Genomic DNA, 7,019 nt, shown 5'->3' with positions numbered 1-7,019 from the left:
ACTTGTGACAGTGTTGCTGCCCTCCTGGTTTCTTGGGGAAGCAAAAACCAGTTCCTCCTCCATGACGGAGCTGGAAACAGCTTCAGCATTGTCTTGATGCTCAGTCATCAGGTAAGTAAATCCTTAAAGGTTGATTTAGTTCACCTGGATGTAATGTTTTCAATGGAAGAAATGTTTTGTCACTCAAACGAGTGACTTCTTCAATCTGAGACCTTTTGGGATTCAAGACTTATCAATTTAACTTTTTTTATTATTTCTATTAGAAAGTCAGTCGTGCCAAAACATATCAGTAACTGACCCATGTGGACCATATAGACTTGTGCTTACTTGTCCTATTGTGTCTTTACCCTCACAGACTTGAGGAGATATGTCAGCGGCCCTGAAGGGAGTCTTTCCTTGGAAGAACTCTCTACATGGGCAGAGACTGCTCTACAAATAGAGATGATCAACAAAACTACTGATACCTCTGAGGCTGTTTCCAGTTCAGTCTCAGAGCAGAAACAAGATTTTGCTGTCCCAAGAAGCCAGGATGGCAACATCACTGCCACTCTGCACCATCCCAGCACTGCTCCAGAGAAACCTAAAGGAAAGGCCCGGGTGGTGTTCACAGAGAGACAGTTGAATATTCTTGTCCATCACTTTAATGCGAAACATTACTATGAGCCAAGAGAGATGAAACAGCTGGCACAGATGACAGGACTGACCTACAAACAGGTGAGTGTTTTTCAACTTGTTAGAATCTAAGAAATTGAATTTCGGGTCCATTGTACTCATGAAATGTTTTCTGTTTTCTTCTATCTTTAGGTAAAAACTTGGTTTCAAAACAGACGGAGTAAGTTTAGGAGGAGGTCACATCCTCAGCATGTGAATCAGGGCGTCCCACTTCATGTAAGTATCTCCAATTATTGAAAAGCCCTGTTTCTGATTCTGTCATTATCTGGGGAATTGATTGTATTTAATGAAATGTAATGTCAATAATTTAAAAGAAGTATTCTGGTTTTACTGACGGTGAATCTGTGGTTCAATTTCAGGGAGAGGGACAGCCCCCACTCAGGGAGTTGTATACCCAGCACCTGGAGGTAAACTCAATCACAAATGGTCCATATTATCATCATGCTGTGGACCATTTTGCAGCTGGACCTCAATGGACCTTCCCCACCTCGCCCCGGATGTTTGGCTGGTCAATGCCACCAGGCAACGTCAATAAAGGAGGCTGGAAGTATGACTAAACACTAAAGTTCATCTAAAGAATCTGGACCTGGATCAAAGATTTTTCCAGGAATACCTCAAATAACAACCCTACCTCAGACTTCATTTTAAGAAACCTGAGACGATACAGTGGAAAGTTTTTGCCTCTGTGATTATCTTCCTAAGACTCTAAATGTTGGGTTTTATTTTAATTGTTAACAAGTCTGATGCTGATTACTTGGTAAAGCTCCAAAAACATTTTATTGTCACCTTTTCTACTCTCTGCTCTGTGACTACAGAGTCTTGAAATGAAACGTGCAATGTTATTAAATCTTCCCCTTACTGAACACCTGAAGTCAGCTCATTTAAAGTGTAGGATGCTGCTGATGGCCATGTATGTTTGTACCAGGGCTGTGTTGGGATCTGTCAAGGAATGTTACGATGGGGCATGGTGGCTGGAGGTTGCCAGGTTCTTGCTCACAGTGCCACCATGATCATGACTGGGAAGCGTACCAGAAACCAGGCGCCTTGCAGCAGGAGCACGGTGGTGTCAAGCAGAGCCTGAGTGGAGCTGTCAGAACAGCGAAGCTGCAGGAATGAAAAATCAAGTCAATAAATGAGCAGCACTGAGTCTAATAATCCATGTAATGTTGTCTTTGAGAGTTTCTGAAAAGCATTATGACATAAGGTGTTTTTCAATTCCTGAATTTGAGCAATGAAATACAAGAGGAATACAGATTAATGAATACACTCATTAACCTGAGTGGCCGTGGATTGATATTGTACATTCAGCTATTAGATGATGATAATACACCAGAGGTGCCCAACCCAATCTAACACTGTATATCTGAAACTATGACAGACAGGAAGTCATTCATGCCTGCTCAAATACTTTGAGTTTATCATCTAAATGTTACAAACAAACTTGGTGTGTTCGATTACAGTGCCGTCAACCTCTGAAGAAATTACAGCCAGAATATTCCTGCTGATGATGTCACATTTTCAAGAAATGTTATAAAGAACATGGCAACTTTATTAGTCACACTTTGGTAGCACCAGGTTGGATCTTCTTTTGCCTTCAGATCTTCTTTGAGTCATGATTTACATTCAACAACAAGCTTAAAACACTCCTCAGACATTTTCGTCCTTGTTGACATGACAACATGGCACAGTTGCTGCAAATTAGATGGCTGCACATCAATCATGTGAAACTTCTGTTACACCACATCCTAAAGCTGCACCATTGTATTTGAGTTCAGTGAAGTCTATGGGCTCAAATTGTGGTCATAAATATTTTGTACTTGTAAACCAGTTTTGTACTTGGCACACACAAATTCATTTTAAACATACAAAATTGATTTACAAGTACAAAATATTTATGACCACAATTTGAGCCCATAGAAGTCCTTGTGATGTTGAAGAAACCAGCTCCAGATGGTCAGAGCTTTGTGACATGACTTATCCTTCTTGAAGCATTCAGCAGAAGATGGCACACAGTCAGTTCTGACAATTCAAATGTTACATCAGAAATTGAAACTCATCACACCAGAAAACATCTCTCCAATCTTCTGTTGTCCAACTTTCCAAGTTTTTTTGACCTGTAGCTCGAGTTTCCTGTATTTAGCTGACATGAGTGGTACTTGGTGTGGTCTTCTGCTGCATCTTGCTGATGTGCATTCAAAGATGCTCTTCTGCACACCTCAGTTGTAAAAGTAGTAATTGTAGTTTCTGTTGTCTTCTTTCAATTCAAAGCAGTCTATCATTCTCCTTCAGGGATTCTAAAGGCCCTAAATGTTCTCTCAAGGTCGCACTTTGAATGTTGTTTATTGGCAAAAGAAGAGACTCACTTATATTTATCAGACTGAGACCTGGCTGCCATGGATTCATGAGTGGGCTGGCTCTCACAGGAAAACACCAGGATGGCAAATGTGACTATGGCAGCACCAATACAGTCAGAAAAATCCTGAGTGCAAAAAGTATTTCCATCAATGAAGAAAGTTGTTCAGAGAGCTTGGATCAGCTGGAGAAACTGTGTTCAACGTGCACACACTTCTGAACCTGCACTGCTGCACTAAAACAAAGACAGTTACAATATCTACACAGTGCTAGTCTATATAAGACAATGGAGGGATCTGAGGCTGACTTTGTGCTTCTAGCTTGAGTCCAGCCTTTTTAATCAGAAGAAGACTGACTTGGGAAATAATGAACAGTAGATGGCAGTAACACACCAGTGATGCATCTAGCCTGCCAAACCCAAAGAAGAAGAACATGGCAGCAAGATTTCGGAAAGATTCACTCACTTTTCAACAATCCCACCAAATATTGTAGATCATGATTGTAAGAGGCCTGTCTGAACTTAATATACAGATTTCATGCTGTTGTTAACTGTGTCATTTCTGATGGCTATGTTTAAGAGGTTTGTATTGAAAGTATTTTGTGATAGTTTATGGTGGGTCATGTGATTTGGGCGGTATTGATTGCTTATTTTAGGCACCTGTTCATGCAGTGTCAGTTGGAGCAGAGAGGATTGCTGAGTTTTTGGTTCTCTTGCGTGCTTCGCTTTAGTTTGTTTCCCTTAGTGTTCTTCTTTTATTGTTAAAGATTTAAAGTTCTTTTCTGTCTCAGTGAATCACTGTTTTTGTGGAAGGCGTCACAAAAGTATTCAGGTCCAGTCTCACCTTCTCAGCAACTTTTCATTTGATCCTGAAGTTGCTTAAATTTGCCAACAAAAATCCATCTATGGAAGAACCTCAACATGGAGCATGGCATCAAGGATGGAGAGGATTAAAGTCAGCAGATGTGGATCCAGACACGGAGGTAGGCCTTGACGGTTAAATAATTGCTGAAGTGAAGTTAGAAGCTTCATTTACTGGTGGATGTGCACAATAAGCTGCCCTGTTAATTGAAAAGATTTGGCATGCATAGCCTGTTTGGGGCTGTTGGTCTGCAGGATTGTTTGCTGCTGATTGCTGAGAGTTGAATGTGCGTGGGCACAGATGATGGTGTTTGTACTGAAATCTTGACACTGCTTTCTCCCTCCACAATTGAACAGGGAGTCCACTTCAGTCCAGTTTGAAGAAACTGGTTTAAGCTGTTGGGAAGCATGAATCAGATGGTTGGGTGTAGAGCATCTGTTTAAATCTCTTTGGCACATTTCAACATCAATCTGGTATAGATCCACTCAGATGAAGATCTTGCACATTGCACTCACTCTGGCCTCAGTTAAAAAGGCCCTCAGCAGTCAATGGTTTGGTCAAGAAGGTGTTGAGATTGACCTACATGCCTTTAAAAGAGCTTCAGCTCTCCCTACATGAATGTGGCAGAAACTCTTGGAACATTACACTGTCTGGAATTAAAGGTGGATGTTGGTTAGTTAACAGTTTGATGTTGGTCCTTTTCTCTCAGTTGAATTGATAAACGGCTTTCGTCTTAAAATCTACTACTCGTTGTCAGTTTCTTTGTCTCTCTCCACGGCATCTGACAAAGAGATGCTCTACAGTAGGGGTAGGGAACTCCAGGCCTCAAGAGCTGGTTTCCTGCAGATTTTAGATGTGTCCTTGATCCAACAAGGCTGAAATAAATGGCTAAATTAGCTGCTCAACATGTCTTGAAGTTCTCCAGAGGCTGGTAATGACCTAATCATTTGATTCAGGTGTGGTGAACCAGGATGAGATCTAAAACCTGCAGGACACCGGCTCTGGAGGACTAAGGTTCCCTACCCCTGCTCTACAGCCACAGACTCTGGTCAGGAGAAGAGATTTTCCAGTGCCTACTCTCCTGGGTTCAGGTGAGTGAAGTGGAACAGGTACATCCTAATGCAGTTTATGAACACATGACTGGTTATCATGTTCAACTCTCACTGAGCCTGACATCAGTGTGGTTGTTAATGCTGCAAAACAGGATGGTTTAAACACATGCTTCGAAACCTCTGCAACAAACCACCTGCTCCAGCAGAGATACTTAAACCAGTTTTGTGTTCCAGTCTGTGAAGCTGCAAAAATGGCAGACTGGAAGACTCAGATGGCTTTCATCAATCTGAATCAGAATCTCAACAGGTATGTACTCAGCATTGTTGCCCAGTGAGCAATGTTCAAGTGAAATCTGGTGGCAAATTTTATGAATGCAGCCAACGTGCAGAGTGTTTGTGTGATGCTATTCTGTATAAGAGTGAGCAATTTAGCCATTATTTAATTACTTTTTTGGTATCATTCAATGTTCTAAAGTGACTTGTGCCAAAGCATAACGGTAAATATTCTGACCCATGTGGACCATATATTTATAATCATTCCTTCTTTCAGGCGAAGACTTGTTGTCAGAACTGAAGGAGGAAGTTTAGGAAAACCAGCACATGATGTAGAGAAATTTCAGCACTGTGGCTCGACAGGAGCAGGTCCTGCCTTACCTGAACACCTTTGTCAGTGATGGAGCTTCCTGTTTGTATCCAAACACTGGGTCAGTTAAAGAGGGTGGGGGAGTAGAGAAAGGCCACTTCCTCACATGTGTTGGTGTAGCTGAAGCTGTAGAAGTTAAATATTGCACAGTACTGTGTCAATATTTTCTACTATTGTTTGGTGCAGTTTATCCATCTAGATTATTTTGGTATGGACAACCCACTTTTGTAGTTTTCGCTGAGCTCTCTCTGAAAAGTAACGTTTCCATCCTAAAGAAATCCAGACTGTGTTACAGATCTACTGACCTTGTAGGAATTCTTTTCTTTCCTCTGAACTACATCTGCTAACCATATCAGTGTCCTGGAGGAAGCACGTAAAGGCTTTGAACAAGAAGCTTGACTTCATGACAGGCTTCATGCTTCTTTGTAGTTGGCAGGTGTAGACACTGCACCAGATTTCTGAGTTTCAACAAATTCATGCATTTCAATAATATTTGGGACTAGAAAAGGTGGCAGTCAAGAAACAGGCAGTGCTTCATTTAACAAAGTCAATATTTACAGCAGAAAAGATGCAGGTCTAGATCATTGGCCTTAAATATTTATTAAAAACCCTGGACTAACCTCCAGCCTTAAAGTCTGTCATTTCAAGAAACATGAACAGAACATTTAAAATGGCTGTCAGATAAAATCCACAGCAAACCTGATATGCTGCCAGTGCCAACTAGCTTCCATGTTGGAAAAACACTGATGTGGAAGTGCTTTAAATTTCTCTGAAAACCACCAGCATGTGGTTTCATAATCAGACCTCCACACATCATATTTCTGCCATATTGTTTTTGAGACCAGTATAGCAAAAATCCTCATCTTGAGGCTCCAGAATGAGAATTCACAAATAAAAGGGGCAGTAACAGCAGCTACAGCCATCTTTATGCTGTTAGCAAGGCTCTCCACTTTGTGTAGAAACTTGCACTGTGAAGTCCGGGGTTGCTTACATTCAATGCGGTGCTGAAGACACTGGTGTTGCAATCATCATCTACATTAGTTCTACAATTATTGGAAAATGAAACAACACATTTTCATCTCTTAATGTAATATAAAAAAACCTGTGATGGTGCTCTCTCAGATTTTCCAGGATGTGTTTTGGATAGACTAAAATGTATTTACAATAGCCAGAGCCGACTGAATTCAAATATTTCTAAAATCTAATGGATTAAAAATAAAGGACCTAAAATTTACCCTGACTTCTATTTACTAAAAGAGATCAAATCTGAGACTCTGCTATGTTGAGCTACATAAAAGCAGAAATAGTAAAATTTAATACAAAAAAGCTGATATACATTAGTGTCTGTAATTAAAAGAGCATTAGCAGCTGGCAAGGCTCTCCACTTGCTCCTTCAAAACTTGTATTGTATACATTCATACCAGTGTTTAAAACAGGGTT

The 7,019-nt window shown here is 40.7% G+C and overlaps 1 long non-coding RNA gene across 1 annotated transcript; it reads left to right on the top strand.

The window, feature by feature from the left end:
• Positions 1-3,601: 3,601 nt before the first annotated feature.
• On the top strand, positions 3,602-6,993 carry LOC106632780. Its single transcript, XR_006053819.1, has 3 exons — positions 3,602-4,005; positions 4,841-5,243; positions 5,487-6,993. It is a non-coding gene; the product is annotated as an uncharacterized LOC106632780 (long non-coding RNA).
• The last annotated feature ends 26 nt before the right edge of the window (positions 6,994-7,019 follow it).

Source organism: Haplochromis burtoni, unplaced genomic scaffold (genome assembly GCF_018398535.1).
Source record: "Haplochromis burtoni strain Fernald_Lab_line unplaced genomic scaffold, NCSU_Asbu1 Contig_2206, whole genome shotgun sequence".
NCBI classification, from domain to species: domain Eukaryota; kingdom Metazoa; phylum Chordata; class Actinopteri; order Cichliformes; family Cichlidae; genus Haplochromis; species Haplochromis burtoni.
Note: the sequence above shows the minus strand (reverse complement) of the source record. Positions and strands in the feature narration are given on the sequence as shown.